At 48.0% G+C, this 23,932-nt stretch overlaps 1 long non-coding RNA gene across 3 annotated transcripts; it reads right to left on the reverse strand.

Annotated features, from left to right (window-relative positions):
• Nucleotides 1-1,814: 1,814 nt before the first annotated feature.
• LOC122237406 lies at nt 1,815-21,873 on the reverse strand. 3 transcript variants are annotated; one of them, XR_006215942.1, is made up of 4 exons: nt 21,562-21,873; nt 18,467-18,589; nt 3,003-3,231; nt 1,815-2,715 (listed from the first exon to the last, which is right to left on the reverse strand). It is a non-coding gene; the product is annotated as an uncharacterized LOC122237406 (long non-coding RNA). The 3 variants fall into 3 exon arrangements; XR_006215941.1 differs by lacking the exon at nt 21,562-21,873 and adding an exon at nt 19,072-19,481 and having other exon boundaries at nt 3,003-3,217; XR_006215940.1 differs by lacking the exon at nt 21,562-21,873 and adding an exon at nt 19,072-19,481.
• Between the last annotated feature and the right edge of the window lie 2,059 nt (nt 21,874-23,932).

Genomic DNA, 23,932 nt, shown 5'->3' on the forward strand with positions numbered 1-23,932 from the left:
CTCTAAGCCTGGGAGTCCCTCCCCCGTAGAATGCACTTGAGAAGCCTGACCTGCCCACAGTGCAAGACTGCTAGAAAGAGTAAAATTTATCTGTTATCTGTCAGTGGGCTGAGGTGGAAATGTCGGTGATGATTGTGAAAACACACAAAACATTGATTTAAGGATGAAAAGGCCGGTGGTAAATCCCCAACCTCAGCCCCTGGCAAGTCATGGAACAAGGTATATAACCTGTGTGTGCCTCTCTCGACTAAAAAATAAAATAGGGAAATGCACCGTTATTAGCAGGAGCCCAGGGGCTGGGAGGGGAAAGCAGTCATCTCTACCTTCTGCAGCCTCAGATCTCTTAGAGTAGTGCCTGGAACAGATGACCAGGGAAGAGCATGTGGGTTCAGGCAGGACACAGGGGAGAGGTGAGGAGTGAAGGAGTAGCTCCCGCAGCAACAAGGCTGGGCTCTGTCATTACTTCTGTCCGTGGCCCAACATGCCATCTGGGGTCAGGACCCACAGCCCTTTGACACCTTCTCTTCATTTTTTCCCCACATCCAATCAGTCGGGGTATTTTAAGTTTACTTATTTACTCTGAGAGAGAAAGAGAGAGTGAGCTGGGGAGGGGGAGAGAGAGAGAGAGAGAGAGAGAGAGAGAGAGAGAACCCCAAGCAGGCTCCACACTAGTAGTGTGGAGCCTGATGTGGGGCCCAAACGCACGAACCGCAAGATCATAACCTGAGCCGAAATCTAGAATCGGACGCTTAACTAACCGAGCCACCCAGGCACCCCATGCAATCGGTTATTAAGTCTAAATTCCTACCCTCAATATGTGCTGTTTGGTTCCCTCCTCTCTATTTCTACAGGCCACCATTCATTTCTTATCTGGATGAGAGCCACAGGCATCTAATGCATGTCTCCTCAGCCCTTGAGGTGCCAGACCAGGCTGGGGCGTGGGGGCGGGGGCGGTGGGCCAGAGCCTCTAGACTGGCACTTTACAGCCTTGGGAAACCTCGTTTGTTAATCTCCATGTGCAGTTCAAATGTCATCATTTTCTTAATGTTGCCTCTATGGGGGAAACTGGGGGAAGCATCCACTTCCCAAGCGCCCCCTTCTGCCTAACCAGCCCCACGTTAGGTACCCTGGTCAAATTCATCTCCATGGGGCCCAGCTTTGATAGTGCAGCCTGCCTGAGGCCTGGCCGTCAAGATTCCAAACCGTATGAAAGTTACTGAAAGCTACCAGGGCCAGCAAGAAGACCCAAGCCCAGCTCGAGGAGATGGGTGGAGAAAAAGCAGGTGGGGAGGACATCTGGTAAAGGTCACTCCTGCTCCTTCAGCTGGAATGGTGGTTCTCAAACTCCACAGTGACAGGTACGACCTGCTGCCCTTGTGAAAAGTTCAGATTCCAAGGCCTCCTCCTGCCCCACTGAAATTTTCATTCAATATATTTGCAACTAGCCCCAGCAGACTGCATTTCCAGGAAGCACACTGATTGTGGACACGGGTGTCGCACAGACCTTACTTCGAGAGGCAGTACCCGAAATGGTCTCAGCTAACCAGCAGGCTTCATTCTGTCAGCTCGTTTAGAAGATAAAACAATGGCACATGGGCAGGAATTTGTACGAAAAAGCTGGGTTTCAGCCTAAAACCTCAAATCAAACGTATCACTTTGAAAAAATATATATAAGAATGAGACCTTTAAAATAGGGAAAGCAGTTGAAAGGAAGACAACCCAAAGTTACTCATCCCTGAGAACATTCTCCCAGAAAGGCAAACTGCATGGAAAATATTAAATGTCATCCTAAAGAAAAAAAGAAAGTCTTGAAATTCTGGAAAGAAGTTATTTACAATCTATAACGAAGGCAGCCCATTGGGCAGACAAACACAGCAAACTTCTCTCTCAAACGTGCCAAGATGGAAGTTATACAGAAGACGAAGAGCACATATGTGACTGAATACTGGCAGGGGTGGGGGAGACAGGCATGCTTTCCCTTAGGTTTCCAGAGTTGCCAGAACTTTCTTCATGGCATTATGATCTTCAGTGTGGGCGAGGCCTCAGTAACAGTTCCCGCCAGCTCGGGGACCTGTCCCCTTACTCAGCTGGATGGTTCCACAGGCTGTCACGACTTCTTCTAATTCCCAGAGGGAAGAATGGCAGGAACCCATCGCGCAAGTGGCACTCAATGTTTGAGATCCAGACTGACTTGAAAACATGGGTTGCCTCTTCGCCGTGACTCGGGAGGGATGCTTGGATTTTCCATCCCTGCCTCCCCCTCTGCCTCCTCGGCACACCGCGAAAACCATTTCCTTACATTTCAAGACTCTGCCCGGAGCATGGAATGGAAGGCTCGGGAGCTATTCTGGGCTGCTAACAGGCTGTGGTAAAATAGAGACCCGGGAGTGACTGCAGGTTCCTTCAACCAGGTCAGAAGGGGCGGTCCTTCCTCTTCGCCTGAGGAAGACCAGGAGGTGGTCCTGGAATGGACAGCCCTGCCTGACTTCGTAGACCTGGTTTGGGCTGGTTCGACCGCAGTGGGGTGGGCACCCGCTGGCACTTTCCCCGGAGGAAGTGTGGCGTTTCTTGGCGTGTATCTCCCTGAGATCTCAGCGAACTGGCTTGAGAGTAATGATTCAGGAGGAGGCTGAGAACCAGCTTGAGGAAGCGTTTAGTGAAGAAGCCTGTTTTCAGCTCTTGTGTGAAGCGCTATTTTTAACTGGGACAAAATATCTGTCAAGGAAAGAAACACAAAAGTCTCAATTAGATCCTTTTCGAGGTGCACGGAACACTCATCTTGGCCAAATGCAGAATGGCCAAGTATTAAACACTGAGCTGGAGCCAAATATCGCCAGTATAAATACCCCGTGGGATACGGTAATAAATATACAGCTTTTTAAAAATGTGTAACTATTGCTGTGCTTTTGTTGTGAACATGTTTAGCGTTCAGATTTCTAGCTTGACTTTGTAGTGCGGGAGCAACGGCACGGCAGTGTTGTCTGCCGCCACATGACGCTGACCTTCACACCGTGATATACATTTACAACCCTCGCCGGACACTCTCGCTTTGCTTCCGAGGTCACTCTGCCAGCACGGGCTGCTCCTGGTGGCCACGTCGGCCAGCCAGCCAAGCTGATTTTTTTCTTGAACTCTAACTGGCTGAAGACAATTCCTCTCCCAACTCCCGGATGTAAAAAAGTCTCAGCCAGGACTTCTTGAAAGATTCAAGGCACATCTGAAATGACATATCTAAAAATTAAATGTAGCACTTATGGGTTAACTTATTATCACCAGTGCTTGTTATACCAAAGAATTCTAGCAAGATCAGCATTGTAAGCTAATAGAATCTATTATTCTTCCTTGTGCGGTTAATGTAATTGTATAAACAGCTCTCCAGGTGGCCACGATCAGATCCACCATCCACGTGGGGCCTCAGGGAGGAACAGAGGGGGAAGCCTCAGGTGTCAGTCCTGCGTGGGCTTGGAGCACAGAGCCCAGCCTCTGGCACGCTGCCTGCCACTGAGCGGGCCTTAGGCATATATTTGCTGGATGGCTGACTAAGTGAACAAATAAATTAAGGAATGAAAAGAGATACAAGCCAGAGCCGAGCAGAGAGGCATCCGCACCTGAAGCTGTGCATGCACCAGGTAACGTAAGTAGAGAGGGGCGGATCTAGAGCAGGCAGGAGGGTAAAGTCAATCCTATTGGGAAGCCACGATGCATACAGAGGAGACAGGACAGGAGGGAGGCTGTGACAGGGCAGGGTAGCCGTGGGTGGGGGGTGAGTGTCCTGGCAGGCAGGTCAATAGGTGTCCCGAGAGCAGGAGACACGTAAAGGTCATACAGAAGACACAGGGTCTCAGGAGCAGAACTGCAGACCCCAGCCAGGGTGAGTTGTAGAAGAGACAGAACTTGGGTGGGCTGTGAAGGCTCAGAGCACCCAGATGGCAACTAGAACAAGAGCTGGGGGCGGGGCTTGGCCCCGGGAAAACAGCCTGTTAGTAGACCTGAGCTCCAGGCCAGGCTGCCTCCAGGGCAAATCTCCCCGAGCCGCTGAACTTTCAACTCTCCCCGGTTTAGGAAAGAATCTACGCAGGGACCCAGCAGGGCTGGGCCTACATGAGGCTGACAAAGTGGTCCCAGGGAAGGAGGAGTCTGGGAGGCTCCAAGATCATGGGGTCAAACAGGCCACAGCTGTCCGCAGAGAAGGTAAGCCTAAGCTTGACACGTTCTTTTAAGCTTTTGTTTGAATGGACCCAGCTGTCCCGGGCCCTGAACACTGCAACTGATGATCAGCTGCCCAACAATGATTTGGTGAGACCTGCAGTGGCCAGCATTGCGCTTCTGTTAGTGACTGGGGGCAGGAAACAGTCATCGAACGGATGAGTTTATTCTAAGTTTGCATACCATGCCACTATACACAAAGAAAGCAAGGTTGTAAGAGGGCTACAGCCAGAAAGCGCTGCAGACGAGCGTGGTCAGGGAGGGCTTTCTGGAGGAGGTGCGTTGTGCCTTGGGCCTGTAGGACATAGGTCCGCGGAATAGAGAGAGGGGAACATTTTAGCCCGGATAACCAAGAGAAGGAAAAGAGAATTCCTCATTGCCTGGAGTACTCGCTGAATTCCATCTCGCAGGTAAGAACCCTGAGGCGCAACACGGTCACGGCCAGTTAGCGGTGGAGTCCAATGAGCAAGGGCACGCCAGTCCAGGAGGCCCCACGGTCTTTCCTCACTCGGAAGACCTGCGTTACTTTCTCCTGCTGCGTGGAGAGTTTGCTTTGGCTTTATGGGGAAGCTTTGGGCTAGTTTGGTTTGTTTGGGCTTTTTCTTTTCCTCTGTTTTGTTTTTTAATGTTTATTTGAGAGAGAGAGTGAGAGTGGGGAGGGGCACAGAGAGAGGGAGATACAGAATCTGCAGTAAGTTCCAGGCTCCAAGCTGTCAGCACGGAGCGCCATGTGGGGCTTGAACCCACAAACGGTGAGATCATGACCTGAGCTGAAGTCGGACGCTTAACCGACTGAGTCACCCAGGTGCCCCTGTTTTGTTTTGTGAAAGTTACCAAAGGAAGGAAATGGCATTTTTTTCCTCCAGTGGTAGGACCAGTTTTGCACTTACACAGGCAAGAAGGCCCCTCTCTCTGCCGTGCCCAGCACGAGACCCACTCTTGTCTCCTGTGGCTGTGCCCATCCCCACAGGCCACGCCTGCTGTACTGATTTCTGCAGTTACAGCAAGTCACCGCAACCCCAGGGGCTTAAACTGACCCAGATTTGCTATCTTAGAGTTCGTGGGTCGGAAGTCTCGACAGGGCTATCGACAGGGCTGCGTTCCTTTCTGGAGGCTCGAAGGAACGATCTGTCTTCCTGCCTTCTCCAGCTTCTAGAGGCTTCTCTAGAGGCCACCGATATCCCTTGACTTGTTGCCTCTTCCATCTCCAAAGCCGTCAGAGGCTGGTCGAGGGTTTCTCACATGGCACCACTCTGCCTTTCTCTCCCGCTTCTGAGGACCCTGGGACTGCACGGGGCTCACACAGATAATCTGCCACAAACCTCCGTGCCATAAAGTCAACTCCTCAGCCTCAACTCTGCCTACAATGTTGATGTAACATGACATGTTCTCAGGTTTCTGGGACTAGGACGTGGGCGTCTTCGGTGGGCCAGTACTCTGCCTGCCATGTGGCCGAGGCCAGAGGATTGAATATACTCTGTTTAACAATCTGCTGGCCTGGTTTACAATTTTAAGTATCGGAGATCTGGTGTGTAGGCTTCCGTCTGCGTCCTGGCCCCAAAGGCTAGGGCAGCTTGGGTGCGGACAGGGGCCGTTGGAGGGGAAATGCACTGTGGCCGCCCTCAGCATGGTGGGGGAGCACCAAGGACTCTCCTTTGGCTGGCAGCTGCCCCCCTGCGCACAGCGTCCAAGGCTCCCCAAGCCTGTCGGCCTCCAGCAAAAGGTGTCACCATCATCTCACCTGTGACTCCTAACACTGCTCCTCTTACAACACTGTTCCTCCCCATGGAGCTCAGTTCCCAGTTCTTTTTGCCTTTTACTTTTGCATAAGAAGGGTAGAAGCGAGGGATCATCCCAACTCCAATAGTACAGACACATCAAAGGACGCCAAGCCCCTAGGGAAACCAGAGCACGGCTTACATCATCCTGCAGCACACCAGCACATCGCTAAGCAACTGTGGGATCAACACCTGTTTCCATGGAGATGTCACTTCCTCACCATCCTCCGGGCAGAGCAGAGAAGTGCGTCCAGGAGGAATGAGCACGCTGAGCTGTGCCAGAGAATGACAAAATCTGGTAGAAAAACTATCGTCAAGGTGGAAGGTTGACAAGAGAGAGCTCTAGAATGAGGACGGGAAGGAGGATGGGCACCGGACAGATCCGCAGGGAATGACTGGCCAGAATTAACCCCGGGGTGCACATCCCCTGGCCCCGCCCCTCTCCACACGGGAAGCCGCCAAGAGAGGCCTCAGACTCCTGTCCCATCCTGCACAACAAGCGGTTCGCAGGCTGAGCTGAGGCCAGAGCCCAACGCTTGTGCCTCCCTGCCCAGGGCCCATCCCATGTGAAGGAAGTCAGTAATACTCTTTCTCCTGTTGGTTCAGGCAAGCAGAGACGGCTCTTGCCTTTTGGTTCCATGTCTTGGCCCAGCCTGCCCAGAACAGCACCTTCCCGGGACCTGGCTCCCACTCCCCTACGACAAAAGATGTTGCTGCAAGGGGTGCGCTTCCAAAATGACCCTAGCGGAGGGGAGTGGAAGGGAATTCACGTTCACCCAGCACCTGCTATGTGCAGGCGTTTGCACCAGGTGCTTTTTATGAGCAATCTCAGCCAATCCTCAAACTCCACCTATTAGAGTGGAGTTAGAGCCTATTTTGCAGGCAAGAAACTGCCACTCAGAGTGAGGTGGCTTATTCAACAGGATGATAAGAGATAATCGCAAACTTTCAGATTTCGCTTACTCTGTGCCAGGCATTGTTTTAAGTTCCTTACAAATATTAATTCATTTTGTCCTCACACGAAATCTGTAGTGGATGGAGGCGGATTATTATCTATCCATTAATGTAAGGGGCAGAGCCAGGCTCTGAAGCCTGGGCTGCCCTTTCCACTGTGTGATGCTGACCCCACTATCAACACTAAAGATAACAGCTCAGGAAGTGCGAGGTCAGATGCACGGGAATGAGCTGACACTATATTGGATGGTGAAACAGGATGCCAAGTGGGATTTCTCCTCACATCCCAGAATTGCAGCTGAAGACCGAAGCTGAGGGTGGAAAGCATTAAGGGCCCCATGGTCTCAGTTCAGAAATCCACCTGCAGGGGCACCAACCCCTCCCTCAGACTCAGGAAGAGAACTGTCTCCCGCCAAACACCAAGTGCTCTGCCCACTCAACCTGCTGGTGGTGCCAGAAGGTGCAAGAAGAGGCCTGGGGGAGGACAGGGGGGCCAGAGCCTCCACAGGCTGGTGGAACTCGTGGTGAGAGGCTCCTCCCCTGCAACCTGGTGAGAGGATTGTCAGAGACCCCCTGGTTACTTGAGTGTCTGCGTCAATGAGAGGAGGTTGGCCTGTTCCGAGGCTGGACTGATGTTCACTGAGCTGTAGACCTGATGCCATTCCTGAGTCTGCTGCTGGGGCCATATGACAAGGGGAGTCTTGGGGAATGTTCTGGGAACACTTGTCTGATGTAGGCCCTCCCTTACTATGGGAAAAAGGGTGCATGGCAGTTTCCTCTCACCCCCTATACTAGTGCCTACCTCTGGTCTAGAGATTTCCAAAGGCAGAAGCCTGGTAATTCTCAGAGTTTCCACATTCTACTTTGTAATTTTTCCTTCCTGCCTTCCCTAATCCCCATCCTCAAGAAAACATTGATTCTGTGTTATTATCACTATAGATTAGTTTGTGCTTTCCAGAACTTTTTGTAAATGTAGTCCTAGACCATGGACTCTATATTGTGTAGCTTCTTTCATTCCGTGTAATTATTATGAGATTTACTCCTGTCCATTCCTTTTCATTGCTTAGTAGTATTCCATTGTGTGGAATTTGTTTATCCATTCACCTATTGATGGACATTCATTACAAACAAACTGTTGTACATATTTTTTTTTAATTTTTTTTAAACGTTTTTTTTATTTATTTTTGAGACAGAGAGAGACAGAGCATGAACAGGGGAGGGTCAGAGAGAGAGGGAGACACAGAATCGGAAGCAGGCTCCAGGCTCTGAGCTGTCAGCACAGAGCCTGACGCGGGGCTCGAACTCACGGACTGTGAGATCATGACCTGAGCCGAAGTCAGACACTCAACCGACCAAGCCACCCAGGCGCCCCAAACTGCTGTACATATTTTTGTACAAGTCTTTGTTGGGGATGTATGTTGTAATTTCTCTTGGAAAGCACCTCAACGTGGAAGGGTTGAATCAGATAGAAACTGTAGGTTTAACATCTTAAACTATCAAACTGATTTACAGAGGCACCTGCGTGGCTCAGTTGGTTGAGCATCTGACTTTGGCTCGGGTCATGATCTCACAGTTTGTGAGTTAGAGCCCCATATTGGGCTTGCTGCCATTAGCATGAAGCCCACTTCAGATCTTCTGCCCCCCACTCTCTACCCCACCCCCGCTTGCACTCTCTCTCAAAAATAAACATTTAAAAAAAACTGATCTCCGAGTGGTTGTACTATCTTATATTTTTACTACTAGTGTTCCAGTTTCTCTGTATTTTCACCAAAACTTGGTATGGTCAGTCTTTTACAGTTTAGCCATTTCAATAGACATGCAGTAGTTTCTCTGTGTAGTGGTTTTAATTTGTATTTTCATGTAGTTGTTTTAATTTGCATTTACCCAGCGCCTTATGATGCTGAACACTTTCTTGTGTGTTTAATGGTCATCCATGTGTCTTCTTTGTTGAAGTGCCCAAGTCTCTTGCCCATTTTTAATTAGGTTCTTTGTTTTCTTATCACTGGTTTTGAGAGTTCTTTTCATATTCTGTATACAAGTTCCTTTTAAGTTCCTTACAAATTATTAGATTTATGCTTTGCAAATATTTTCTTCCAATCTTTGGGTTGCCTCTTTTTTTTTTAATTTTTTTTCAATATTTATTTATTTTTGAGACAGAGAGAGACACAGCATGAGCAGGGAAGGGGCAGAGAGAGAGGGAGACACAGAATGTGAAGCAGGCTCCAGGCTCTGAGCTGTCAGCACAGAGCCCGACGCGGGGCTCGAACTCACGAACTGTGAGATCATGACCTGAGCCGAAGTCGGACGCTTAACCGACTGAGCCGCCCAGGCGCCCCTGGGTTGCCTCTTTAGTCTCTGACAGTATTTGATTTTGATGAGGTCAAATGTATCAATTCTTTTGTTCACGGGCTGTGCTTTTAGTGTCATAGTCTAAAAAATCTTTACCGAACACAAATTTACAAAGATTCTCTTCTCTTTTCCTCTAGAAATATTGCAGGTTCAGGTTTTACATTTAGTTCTGTGACCTATTTTGAGATAATTTTTGGGTATGGTATGGATTGTAGTTTGTTTTCTGCATAAGTATGTCTGATTATTCCAACACCATTGAAAAGTAGAGTCTTTAATCCATATTTAATTTTGCTAAGTCTTGAAGTACTCACATGTTCTTTTCCATGACCCTCCACTGGTTGCTCTCAGAAAGATTGGGGGAAGGCAAAACCTATATTGGTAGCAATAAGCATGAAACCCAGGTAATTTGCCTTAGAGGAGGGGCACAAAGTCCCATTCCTATCCAGGACTCTTTTACAAGCAAAGAGCCTTAAGCCACTGGAAGGGCAGGAAACTAAATACCTAGGCATAACTCCATTACCTCTGGAAGAAAATAGAAACAAACCCATTTGACACTGGAGGCCTTTCTGTTCCCTGTCTACTGCTGGTGAGTGCCAAGAGACCACTGAGTTCCAGGACCCTGCATTGATACAAAGCAGAGGTCTACCATCACCGAGGTTGGGGTAAGGGGTAAGGCAGGAAGCCCTCCCCTGCCCAAGATGTCCCACAAGTACAGGCAGGGTTTGGTTTCCACAAATGTGACAGGCAGGAGAGGTGAAAGCCAAATGCACACAGTCTACCTAGGACAAAGGCAAGATCAGAAACCTGAGAACCCCGTCTGCTCCAACGTGAGCCTCACACCCAGTACTGAGCTGTAACAATCTATAGCTGGGGAAGAATACAGAGAGGCTCCCTCTATGATTCAGGCCACACAGGACCTGAACTATTGGCCAGTAGGAACACTGAGAAAAAGTTTACAGCATGCAGATCTCACACTAAATGCAAGATACCACCACTTCACCACTGGAGGGATGTGAAGTCCGTGTTGCAATGAGGTGAAGTATAATGATTATTAAACTAAAACTCAACACAGCTGATGATTCTATTTGGTTCAACCCCACACACAAATAGCCTGACAGAAAAAAGAGGGATTCCCCACTTCCTGTCATAAATTCTATTTACCTAAGTCCTTACTGTTATTCTACATACAATATTCGAATACATTTACAAATTATAAACACAAAAACACAATTATAAGACATAAACAAAAAACAGGAAAAAAAATGCCAGCATATTATCAAGAGATAAAACAATTCACAGAATCAGACTCCAAGATTACACAAATGTTGGAACGAGCAGAGGCTTTAAAGTAATTATGATTATTTTGTGGAAAAGGATCTGGTAAAAAAAAAAAAAGGTGGAAAACATAAGTGAACAAATTGAGAATTTCAGCAGAAACATATAAAGTATAAAGAGAGTTAAATATAAATATTAAAATTAAAAAAGACAAAGCATTCCTCTGATAGCTTATAAGCACACTATACACCCCAGAGGAAAGAAGCTGTGAACTTAAAGTAGTTCTATCAATAGATATTATCCAAACTGAAACACAAACTGGCAAAATAATGGGAACATCCAGAAATGTTCCAACATCCAGAAAGCATCCAACAGTTGTGGGCAATGTCCGTATCAATGATCCAAAACTGAGAGATCAATGATCCAAAAAGAGAGAAAATGGGGCAGAAGAAGTATTTGAATGTATATAATATCCGAGAATTTTCCAAAATTAATTAAAAGCAACAAACTATAGTTTATGGTTCCATGAAATTCAGAGAACTCCCCCCCCCCACAATAAAGATAAATTTAAAAACGAAACAAAATGAACAACAACAGTGACTGAAACTCAAAGAGAAAATATTGATGGCAAACAAAGGGGGAAATACGATATGTACGGGAGGAAAAGGTTTGAATCACAGCAGACTTTTCTTCACAAATTCTGCAAAACCAGAAGTTAGTATAACATCTTCAAGGTACTTGGTGGGGAAAAGAAACTGTTGACTCATAGTTTTATACCAGTGAAAATATCTTTTGAAAACAAAGGCAAAATAGAGATTCTTTGAGACAAGCAAATCTGAGCGAATTCATTACCAGCAGATCTACACTATAAAAGACGTTAAAGGAAGTTTTGCAGATAGAAGGAATATGATATCAAATGGAAATTGATATCTGAATAAATAAGTGGGGCACCTGGGTGGCTCAGTTGGTTAAGCGTCCAACTCTCAGTTTCAGCTCAGGTCATGATCTTACAGTTCATGAGTTCAAGCCCCAAAATGAGCTCTGTGCTAACAGCGTCGAGCCTGCTTAGGATTCTCTCACTCTCTCTCTCTCTCTCTCTCTCTCTTTCTGCCCCTCCCCCCTCACTTTCTATCTCTCTCAAGAAATAAATGAATAAACTAAAAGAAAAAAAGTAAGTGAAGATAGCTGGAAATGATAAGGACAAGGGTAAATGTAAAAGACTTTTGTTCTTATTTTCAGTCTCTTTTGCAACAAGTAAAATGTCTGACCACAATAGCACAAGGATGGGAAGGGGGAATGAAAGTATCCTATGACCCTCTTACACCATATATGTGTAATGGTATATACCATACCATATATATTTATGATAAACCCTAAAGCAACCACTATTTCAGAAAATTGGAGATTGGAGGCAAAAGTCAAAATTCAGGGTTGTCTGAGTGGCTCAGTGAAGTGTCCAACTTTGGCTCAGGTCATATCTTGTGGTTCGTGAGTTTGAGCCCTGCGTCGGGCTCTGTGCTGACAGCTCAGGGCCTAGAGCCTACTTCTGATTCTGTGTCTCCCTCTCTCTCTCTACCCCTCCTTCTGCTTACACTCTGTCTTTCTCTCAATAACAAATAAACATTAAAAAACCAAAGTCAAACTAACATATACCCTGACCATATACTGTTGGTACAATTATTTTAAGTAAGAGGGACAGGCTAAAAAGACTGAAAGTAAAGTAAGTTTGCTAATTGCCTCATCTGTAACCTGTGATCGTGAAAATCTAACAAACATAGCACTAAACGTATGTGCATATTTAACATGGCAAAGATAAATACAAAATGATATATTTAAAACTCCCACAACTCATTAGCAAAATAATAATAATCCAATTTAAAAATGAACTAAGAACCTGAGTAGACATCTTTCCAAAGAAGATATACAAGTGGCCAGTAGGTACCTGAGCAGATGCTCAACACCAGCCATCAGGGAAGCACAAATTAAAACCACCATGAGATATCACCTCACACGTCCTAGAATGGCCATCATCCAAATGACAAGAGAAGACAAATGCTGGGGAGGATGTGAAGAAAGAGAACCCTTGCGCACTGTTGGTGGGACTGCAACTGGTGCAGCCACTACGGAAGTCTGGAGGTTTCTTAAAAAATTAAAAATAGAACTATCATATGATCCAGCAACTCCACCCCGGGGGATATACCCAAAGGAAACAAAAACACTAACTTGAAAAGATATCTGTACCCCATATTGATAGCAGCATTGTTTACAATAGCCAAGACGCGGGAACCACCTAAGTGTCCGTTGATGGATGAATGGATAAGAAGTTGTGGTGTAAAAAAAAAAAAAAAAAAGTTGTGGTATATATATAATGGAGTATTATTCAGACATTAAAAAACAAAGACATCCTGTCATTTGTGACAACATGGATGGACCTTGAAGGCATTATGCTAAGTGAGATAAGACAGACAGAAAAAAGGTAAATGCTATATGATAATTATTATATATGGAATCTAACTTAAAAAAAAACCAGGGGTGCCTGGCTGACTCAGTCAGTTAAGCATCCAACTCTTGATTTCAGCCTAGGTTATGATGTTATGATCTCATGGTTTGTGGTATCCAGTCCCACGTGGGACTCTGCACTGGGCGTGGAGCCTGCTTGAGACTCTCTCACTCTCTCTCTCTCTCTCTCTCTCTCTCTGTCTCTCTCTGTCTCTCTCTCCCTTTCTCTTAAAAATAAGTAAATAGAAAAGAAAAGAATATTTTTAGATAGGCTCCCAAAACAAAACCCAATTCTGTGCTACATGCAGAAGACAAACCTATAACAAAGTGGTTTGGGAAGGCTGAAAATAAAAGAATAGGTAATGTTATGCCAGGCAAATGCCAATGCGAAGAAATCAAGAGTCATAAAGCTAAAATAAGGAAAGGAAGAATCCAGGTCAAAGAAATCATCAAACAAGTCAAAGACAGTTTGTAATGCCAAAGGTTATAATTCAACAACTCAGAATAATTATGAATAAATATGCCAGTCCACATACTAAAAAATTTCGTACAGCAAAAATTACAGGAAATAGGAAAAATTGACAACAACACAGGAGGATATTTTTGTCTCGGTCCTGGGCAGATCAAGAGAACAAATGAAAAGAAATAGATCCAGTTATGGTCAGCCTTAGTTAAATAATAGGGCAGACTCTGTACCTGATAATAGAGAACGCACCTTCTTTCCAATGCCCAAGGAAGTTATGAACATTCGTGAAAACCTTATATAAAGCCACAAACATCACTACATAGTATAGATGATATTCTCTAATCCCAGGGTAATAAAACTAAGAATTTATAGCAATATCAGAAAAAAATTCCTTTCACCTGGAAATTCATAAACTGCTTTTAAAACTGCTCTGGAGTTAAAGGTGAAAATACAAACAGAACTTCTAAAACCCAGTGGAAAAGCACACACATTAGATCTACTGGAGTCACAAATAGAGCAGATCTCAGGGGGAAATTAATAATGCTTGATAGATAAATCAGTTATAAATAATTAAAACAGGTGAATTAAGAGCCAACTCAGAAAGAGAGAAAAAGAACAAAAAACAAAGCAAAAGGAAAGAAAATATAAAAACAGAAAGTAATTAATTTGATGACAGAGGAACCTAGAACCCATGCATGAATCCAAAAGCTGTTTTTTTGGAAAAAAAAAAAAAAAAAAGCAAATGAAATACATATTAGCTAACCTAATTGAAAAATTAAAAAGCAGGCACAAACAAAAAGCAAAACAGAAATATGGTAAGGAATCGAGAAGAGAAAATTAAAACAATCATGTGAAACTGCTTTGCGCAACTATTAAGTAAACAGACGTTAAAACTTTGTGAGACGGAAATCACTTCAGGCCCAGAGGAGTTACACGAGTAACTGGTAGAGCGAAGACTGTTTTTCAGTCTTGTGACCTCCCAAGCCAGGGCTTCGCTAACCGGCCCGCTGCCTCCGGCCTCCCACCGGGGACCTCCGTGGCCAAAGGCTGTCTAACATCTGCAGGAAGGACGATTGGCAGGAAGGGGAGGCTCTGGATTTGTAGAACCAGTGAAATAAAATCGTGCATCGTGGTCCCAGGGGCCCAAAGGACCCAGCCAGGCAGGGTCCCCCTTCTTTATGGCAGCCCCAGCCCTGTCTACTAGGATCAGCCAGCACTCCGGCAGTAGAAGACTCCGCAGTTCACGGTGCACCCCATATCACAGCCCGGCCTGCATCCTCCACCTGGCCTGGAGTCCTCACTCAGACACGGTACGGGCTGGGCTACTTCCTCTATTCCTCTGCTTCTAGGGTTAGGGCCCAGCTGGCTGCCACGGAGGCCTTGGTCTCCTCAAGAGCCCAAGGGGTGAGGGGTCACACCAGCATTCCCAGACCCACGTGGGGAGTCTACTCAACAGACAACAGGCTCCAAGAGAGCCGGAATCTGGGCGGTACCGACAGACACAAAAGCTGTCGCCCATATGTGACTCAGTGGAAGAGAAAGTTAGACCGATGTGATTAATACGACCCACTTTGTAAACTGTTTTCTTGCTCGTTGTAAAAGCGGAATAGAGAGAGAGACACGGAGCCTGAAAGAGGGAGAGAAATAAAAATATAAAGTGAAAGTAAATTGTCTTATCACCCGACTCCCGTCCCCAGCCCCTATGTCCAGGAGGCAAGCTCTTTTGCTAGTGTCGCATGTATTCTTATTTTTCCAAAGACATTCCATACCTAAAATAGTATATACCTGTATATAAATAGGTTACGCATACACGCTGACACATCATATTAAATTGTGACACCAAATGGAGCCATTCATTCAGTCAGTCGGTCAGTCCTTCATTTAAAACAGATTAGATGCTAAGGATACAGGCCCTGCTTGCACGGAGTCCAGAAGCCAGCGCAGTCCCCAATTAACCTCATCAGTACAGGTACAATCAGGAACCGAGAAACAGTGAGGAAATACGTGTGAACTGAGAAGCCCCGCAGGTCATAGTCTGTCATTGTTTAACAGACGGTCACCAGCAAGCTGGGCGCCCGGACGTGGCCGCGGTCACACTCTCTCCAGCGCTCAAATACGCTTCCGATTAAGGGGCAGAGCTGTGACTCACTGGCCTCCACCATCTGCTGTGCGGGACTCACATGACTCACGCCCCCACCCCACCCTGTCCCCCAGGAGTGCTTCAGAGGAACGAGAGACAAGATTATTCCGTGTGACTCAGGCAGAGAAAGGCACAGCCTGGCCTGGCTTTCGCCCACCACTCCCTCCCTGCCTGAAAAACGGTGGTGGGCATGGCCCTGCCTCGGCCTCCCAGGGACACATCTTGTTAGCCTTGTGATGGTGGAGGGACCGTCCCCTCCCAGCAGGGGTCCGCAGAACACCAGTCGTGATTAGTTTTCCACCACAGACGCCAGCTGAGCTTGCCAGGGGAGAAGTGAGGAATCCTGGCCTCGGCCCCCCACCTGCCTCTGCAGGGCCCTCCCTGCCACACCCTTTTGTAGACAGTCCCAAATCTGGGGCTCTGCTCCGCAGGCACCCCAGGCCCGGGCTGCTGCAGCCATGCGTTTGCATGGGGCTGCCCTACCCCAACACCTCAAACTTCACACACCCAGCAGAACACCATCCTCTGCTCGGCCTCCTTGACTTACTCCTCTTTCCGTCCTGCATCCTGGTCATGAGGTCGGTGTGCACAGACCCCCTCGCTCCCTCCCCACCCCCCCAGTCTGCCCTTCCTTCCATTCCCCTGCCTCTGCTTTCTTTCATGCCCTGCCCTCCACACAGACTCTTTCAGGAACCCTTCACTGACTCCAGGCTCCAGACTTCTCTTCACTGCCCTCAACATAGTTTCTTAAACACATCTTGGTGGCAATTCCCTACCCAGATGCCAGATACTGCTGGCATCTCCTCGGGGTCTACAGCAAAGACCACAAACTCAGAGGCCTGTGGAGGGCGGGCAGGTGACACCCAAGAGGGAAGCAGGCTGAGGGTGAGTTGATAAAGGGCCACAGTAGGGAGTGGTGAGGACTAGGGCGGCCTGGAGAATGCTGGTCCTGGGTAAGGGTGGCCACCACCCAGCCACAGCTAAGTGTAGCCACAAGAGAGCCAGGGCCTCAAAAGACCAGGCCTTCAAGGCTTTCACGAGAACCCAGATTTGTTTCTGAAATCCCTTGATCTATGAAAGTTGGTACCTAATTCACATTGGAAACCCTCGGAATGATTTCCCTGTTCCTGTATTTCCAAACCTCCTCAGTCTTGGTGCCACCTACTCATCCAGAACCATCTCCCATGGTGGCCGTCCTCCCTGCCTATGGCCAAAACCACACCATGCTCCGGGACACGCCTCCCATGCCACACTGACGCTGTTCCCTGCATTGCCATTTGCTTCCTCTTTGATGTCCATCCACATCCTCCCCGCTCATGAAGGCCACCTTCCTGCCACCCCTGAGCCTGATCACTCTGTCCCTCTCTGCTCTTATGCCTCCCCTGCATGTCGCCCCTCTGTCCTTGTACGAGACACAGTCCGACCTGTGTTACCAGCCGTGTGTCTGCCCATCGTCCTTGCAAGAGTGGAGACTCTCAGATACAGATGCTGTTCTATTCACCCAACCTGCACGTGTTAGGCTCTGAGAGACATTTCAGGGATTGTGCTAATTAGAAGTGAAGAACGGCACGATGTGGGGCTGGGAATTTGGGGATTCGGAGTCTCCAACCCACTCCACATCCAGGGTCTGCCTCCTTGGCACGCCTTCCCTGGGCTGTGCACCCAATTTCTCTGGGGCCTCTGGGCCTGCGCCCCAACCCAGCTGCTTGTGTGCGGAGATCACCGCCTGAGGAAGTTCTGAGTCACCATCTGAGCTTTGGCCGAATGTGCTTCGCAGACCTTGTCATGAGTAACCTGGCTCGTGTCTTGCTCTGCAGCTCCCCCTGCCCCCGCCCCAGTTTATGGCTAAAAACATCTGTATGAAAACGGGCCTCGCCAGAGTGTTTGTACTCTCCCTGCCCCTCCCCCTGCACCTGAAGTCCTGGTCCCCTTCCGGCTGTTTATGACTGTTTGCTGTGGAAACGCGTGGCTTCGTGGCCCAGGAGGGAGCAGGTGCTGAGGAATGGGAGAGTGAATGAGTTCATGCAAGTCAATGGGCCTGCTTCTCTTTCTGACCCCAAGGAGGAGCGGGGAATGTGGGCCAGAGCAGCCAAGGGAGGATGTGGAACACAATAAAATGCGGGCTGGTTTTCCGGGAGGTGTGAGCGGGATGTGAAATGACCTCCAGATGTGGGTCTGAGAGGTTGCCCGAAGTCTGAAGCAGGGCTTTTAGCAGTCTCCCTTTGAGGAACCAGAGAGCCCTCAAGAAGAGGCAGCTTTGTGTGTTTCTTTGCACATGGGCCAGGCCACGGTCTCCACCACTGTGTGCAGCTGCTGGGCCCTGCACATTCACACAGGCCTAGGCCACTGAGACCCGGGCATCTAGAAGGACACGGAGCCATCCCGTTCAGTCAGTTCCCCTGCAGGTGTCCCTTTCACCCCTGGGTTTGGTTCACATTTAAATTAGAGAAAAGAGGGGCGCCTGGGTGGCTCAGTCAGTTGAGTGTCTGACTCTTGATTTCCACTCCGGTCATGATCCCATGGTCCTGGGATTGGGCTCCACGTCGGACTCTGTGCCGAGCATGGAGCCTGCTTGAGATTTGTTCTGTCTTTCTCTCTCCCTCTGCCCCTCTCCCCCCACTCACACTCTATCTCTCTCTAAAATAAAATAAATAAAATAAAATAGAGAAAAGATGTTGTGGGGACCAAGGGAAAGGCTTGATGGGCACTGGAGACCACTATTTCTTATTGGTGGTGGTATTCACAGGCCAGGGAGCCTATGAGGAGAGAGAAAAAGGAGAGAAAGGGACCGCAACTCACTAGCAAATGCTCTTATTCCAAGTAGTGTTAATATCTTTCACTCAACAGGCTCTTTTCAAGCTTCTCCTATGTGCTGAACACAGTGTGAAACTCCACGGGAGACACAGGTGCAAGCCAGGGGTCCTGCAATCCATTAGGGGAGAGAAAACATACAAATCACTGCAAGTGCGGGGCGCCTGGGTGGCTCAGTCGGTTAAACGTCCGACTTCGGCTCAGGTAATGATCTCACGGTCCGTGGGTTCGAGCCCCGCGTTGGGCTCTGTGCTGACAGCTCAGAGCCTGGAGCCCGTTTCGGATTCTGTGTCTCCCTCTCTCTCTGACCCTCCCCTGTTCATGCTCTGTCTCTCTCTGTCTCAAAAATAAACATTAAAAAAAAAATTAAAAAAAAAAAACAAACAAATCACTGCAAGTGCTACAGGCCTAAGAGAAGAGCTCAGGATGGGGAGGAGAGCATCTACAAGGACAACGGACCAGGAATTTGAGCCTCATGTGCAGATGTCAGGGAGGGGTGCCCGCAGGCGGAGTGCTGAATGGCAGGGGGCGAGGTGGGGGCAGAGTTTGAGCACACGAAAGAGATCCAGAGAAAACCACCCTTTCAAGCACACCTGGCCAATGGCTTTGTCTTTGGGAATTGATGGGAGTCCTGCTTTGTGGGGTTCCCTGAATAGTCATAGACAGGAACTGGTGGTCAGTGGAGTTGGCTGATGAAAACGGGGGTCTCCTCAGTTTGGAGGAGACAAGAGGCTGTTTCATTGTTGATATGAAATCACAGTATCTGCTTTGAGACTCCAACAGTGTCAGTCCCTTGGGTTCAGGGTGCTGACCCAATGGTCAAGGCAAGGCCTTGCAGCTTCCTCCTTGAGGAGATGGTCAGCTGTCAGGCTCCTTTTCCATGACTTTGGTGACATTGCCAGTTCTTTCTGCTTCAGAAGGAAGGTTTTCCCTCCAAGCAAGTAATCCCCTGGTCTCCATAGTTAGAGCCTCTGTGACCTCACAGAACCGTGCTGTTCCTACACAGGAGCTGTGCGTCTGCCTGGATTGTCTTGATACTCTCTATTCAAGGTCAAGGCTCTAGTTACACGTTAAGAACTTAGCCAATTTCTTGTTGGTAGTTAGGAGTTGTTCCTGTGAACAAGGGGAGACATGTGTCTTCAGCTACGCTCCACTCTCTACACTCTCAAGCCCCCATGGTGAGTTCCTTGTCTTTTCTGAAGTACTCTTTCTTCAGAAGTTGAGGAGCTGACTTTTGTTGCAAGTAGGAGGGGATTTCCAATCATGACACTAGAGGGTTTAATTACTGCTTCAAAGACTCCTTACTGGAGTGCCTGGGTGGCTCAGTCTGTTGAATGTCCAACTCTTGATTTTGACTCAGGTTGTGATCTCTCAGTTTGTGGGATCAAGTCCTGCATCAGGCTTTGCGCTGACAGCACAGAGCCTGCTTGGATTCTCCCTCTCCTTCTCTCTGTGCCCCTCCCCTTCTCTCTTTCTCTCTCTCAAAATACACTTGGTCTTAGCCAAAAGGCCGAGAAGCAATCTCTCTCTCAAAATAAATAAATGAACTTTAAAAAAATTTTTTTAATTAAAAACGAATATATTTTAAAGAAAGACTCTTTACCCATGAGTTCCCATAAGGCCTAGGAGATTTATACAAATTCGCTCTCCCTCCACTTCCCAGCTCTCACCATGTGCCAGAGTCCTAGGGCAGGTTGGCAGATCAGGCACGACTTTGACCCAAAGCCACATGTCTAACGAGGAGCAGCTTCATGATCCAGACAGCATTCTTGTTCCTTTCCTTAATGTCTCCCAGCCGGGCTAATAAAAGCTCTACCCAAAGAACAGCCTCATGTGTATGTGTCCTGAGCTAACTCACCCAGCACAACAGCTGTTGGGTCAGAGGAGGCCTGTATTCTACATAGGTTTCTTATTTCAAGCCAAGAATGTTCTAGATCTTGATTAGCTGCTATTGTTATCAACTGCATACTTCTGCGCAACCCCTCAGGTGGAATGATTAACCACATGGAGCATTAGGAGCATGGAGGGAGACCAGGTGTTTTTCAGAATGATTCTTCCTACCTTCAGAGAGGCGAGTGACACTAAGGTCGTGCTCCATGTAGAGCTGGGAATGACCCAGATTCTGGGAGGGTCAGCACACTGCCCATGACTATCGTGTAAGGCAAAGGAGTCATGGACATCATCAGCCACACCTCCCCACCTTCTTGCCAGTTACATATTCTTTGCCAGGTGCCCTTTTTCAGGTCTGGTGCTGCACTACAATTCCATTGAACCAGGACCATAGATTAAAAGTGCTGCAGGCCTGGGCTGGACTTTTCTCTGGAATGATACCAAGGGTTGATTGTCAAACAACTTGGGGCCTCAAATAAAAGGAGCTGTTCCTCATTTCTTTTCATGAAGAGCCAACATTCGCTTTCTGGGAGCACTCAGAGTTTGAGCCTGGTTGACCATATGGTATAATGGGCTCCATAATTTTGTTTCCTCATCATGGAAAGGAGCCTTTTCTTTTCTCTTCCTCTTACTTTCCAGGCTCTACTGGGGAACAAGTTTACATCCATCCTATCCAACCATACTTTTCATGATGTTTTGTGAACTTTAACCATCTGTCCCCTCCTCCTTCATCTTCTCATCACTAAGACCCTGACTTCTTGAGTTCAGAAGGTACCAACCAGAAATGCTAAGTGTTCCTGACAGCCTCCCTAACGGGGCATACTGAGCTCAAAGTGGCTAAGTTAAGAATTGCCTCTATGACATGATATGATGGAGGCTTGCCTGTTATCGAGGCCTAACTGCTTCTTCCTGGGTTCCTGGAAGTCCTCCAGCTCCAAGGAGACATTGGCTGCTATCTTCTGGCTCTGTGCCTCATCCCTTCCTGGAGGATTATGACAGAGCCTGGGGCCCCACATTCATGCCAGACTGACCTGGGGGAAGCAGGATGTGCTGTAGGCTGTGACATTGGGGAATCCATGTAAGCCCAGTTGGCACTTCAGGAGCCCAACTTCCATCTTCTGGCCTCCCTTCAACCCTGGCTTAGGGGAATTCTTTTCTGTGCCGCTCCAGGGGCTTTTGCATTGGGCACCTACCTGGAGGTCTGGGCTTCAGCACAGGGGCTTTCTCCTCTTCCATGGAGTCAGGACCATGTGGGCTCAAGGCCCTGGGGCTTTGGCTACCAAGGTGCCAGGATCTCTTTGTATTGGGGTCATTATGAAACCAAAGTTTCTTCCAGAGGTGGGTTCCATGTCACAATGTAAAATAGTAATCAGAACTCGCACCCTTGGGTTTCCCATGTGGCTGCGTGTAGTAAGGCACCTTAACTCTGTCTGTGAGCCTCCTGCCAACCCTTTAAAGTGCTATGCATGGAGACCTGTGTGTCTCTCAGTCCGTTAAGGGTCTGACTTCAGCTCAGGTCATGATCTCGTGGTTCGTGGGTTAGAGCCCCACCTTGGTCTCTGTGCTGACAGCTCAGAGCCTGGAGCCTGCTTCCATTTCTGTGTCTCCTTCTCTCTCTGCCCTTCCCCCACTCTCTCTCTCTCAAAAATGAATAAGCTTTAAGATAAACAAATAAAAAAGTGACAATCATGCCTTCGCAGACTTGCTCTTTCCTCCCTCTGAATCGTGTCTCCACTCCTTTAACTCTGCCTCCTCCACGCCACTCCTCCACCTGGAAAATACCTCCCCACCTTTTAAGACACAACTGGAAACTGTCACCACATCTTCTGCCTCTGGAACAACTGCAAGCATGGGCAGTGGCCACCTCCTCTGTGACTCTGCAAGGCTCTGTGCCCACCCTCTCCACAAGCTCTTACCACGGATGGATCGATCTGTGGGGCAGCTGGGCTCCAAAGATGACCTTGAACAACTCTGCCTCTTCCTGCACACACCTTCCCCTGCTCCCACCAAGAATCAGGGCCCATTTCCTCTCTCCTTGAATTGTGGTGAGGCCTGTGCCTGCTTTGAGGAAATGATCCATTCCAGGACGGCACCTCCTGCTTCTTCCATCTTGGAACCCTCGCTATTGGGGCGCTCCTTGGAATCCAGCCACCATGCCTTGAAAAGCCCAAACTGCATAGCAGGCCCCATCTCTGTTCCACTCTCTGCTGCTGACCATGTGAGTAAGTCATCTCAGACATCCTGGCCAGCCTGGCCCCCAGGGGACTGAAGCCCCAGCCAACACCACGTGGGGCAGAGGAACGACCAGGCTGAGATAATAAAATGATTGTTCACAGCCATTAAATTTTGGGTGGTTTGTTATGAGCCATGGATAAGTGAAACAAAAGATCTGTATTGCCTATGAGACTATAAACCCATTGAGGACAGGAGTTGGGGTCTTGGTCATATGTGTGTGTCTAGTACCTAGAACAGTGGTCTAGCTGAGTGGTTAGAAGCTCAGAATCTGCTTTTGAGAGGCCTGGGGTTGAACCCCTTCTCTACCCTTTACCGGTTATGTGGCTGTATCGGTCAGGCAACAGAGCCAGTAAAATGATTATGGGACAAAGAGATTTATTACAGGAATTGGGCCTTAAACAGATAAGAGCTGTAGAGATGGTGGTCTGGAAGGGGAGTCAGAGGATCAGAGTCACTAGCCAGGCTGCCTGATGGGACAAGTTGGAACACACCAGGAAATCCGAGATGCCAAACCCACCCAGCCCTATGGTGGGTGAAAAGGGGACACATGTGGAGAGGTCTAGCCACCACCTCTGTGGGCCCACTGTCAACCTTCTGGTTGACAGCGCAGAACCTCTGTTGGTCAGGAGGATCAGAAGTCAGAGTGACAAGCCTGTGACAAGCCTGATAAGAAGCAGAGGAGAACAAGGGCAAGGTGGGACCTGCTAGATACCTTTGAATCTGTCAGACACCAGATGCATTGTGACAGCCTTCAGAGAGCAATGGCCACTGCTCCCCTTCCACCTTCCAGATCTCATACAAGTTGTTTTTTTTGGTCAACTCTATGCAGCTCCTATAATCTAGAGCCATATGGGGAAAGGAATTCTGGGAAGTGTAGCACCCAGCTTAACCTAACTGACACAGCACCGTCCCGCACAATTACCTTTACTTTAGCAAATCACTTTCCTCGGAGCCTCTGTTCCTTGTCAGTAGAATAGGGAAATTAACACTTACCAAATTCAGATTGATGGAAAGGTTAACTGAGAAATCCATGCATAGTTTGGCATATGCTAAATTCTCAACACATGCTAGCTATGTTGCTTGAGGTAGAAGAGCCCATTCATGCTTATGCTTGTTGGATGAATGAATCGGAACTCTTTGGGGAGGCATAAAGGGGGCAGGAAATACATCACGCCCCAGAACTTCAAGGCCAAGCAGGAGCAATATGGACCTGTCATAGGAAGCTTCACTTATATCTTTAGTGACTCAAGGAAGAAGAGGGAAGAAACCAGCATCGGTGGCTTTGTGGGACCCCAGGGCTTCCCTGCAGGCTTTGCTTCATAATGGGAA

The sequence above is a fragment of the Panthera tigris genome, chromosome A3 (assembly GCF_018350195.1).
Source record: "Panthera tigris isolate Pti1 chromosome A3, P.tigris_Pti1_mat1.1, whole genome shotgun sequence".
Lineage (NCBI taxonomy): Eukaryota > Metazoa > Chordata > Mammalia > Carnivora > Felidae > Panthera > Panthera tigris.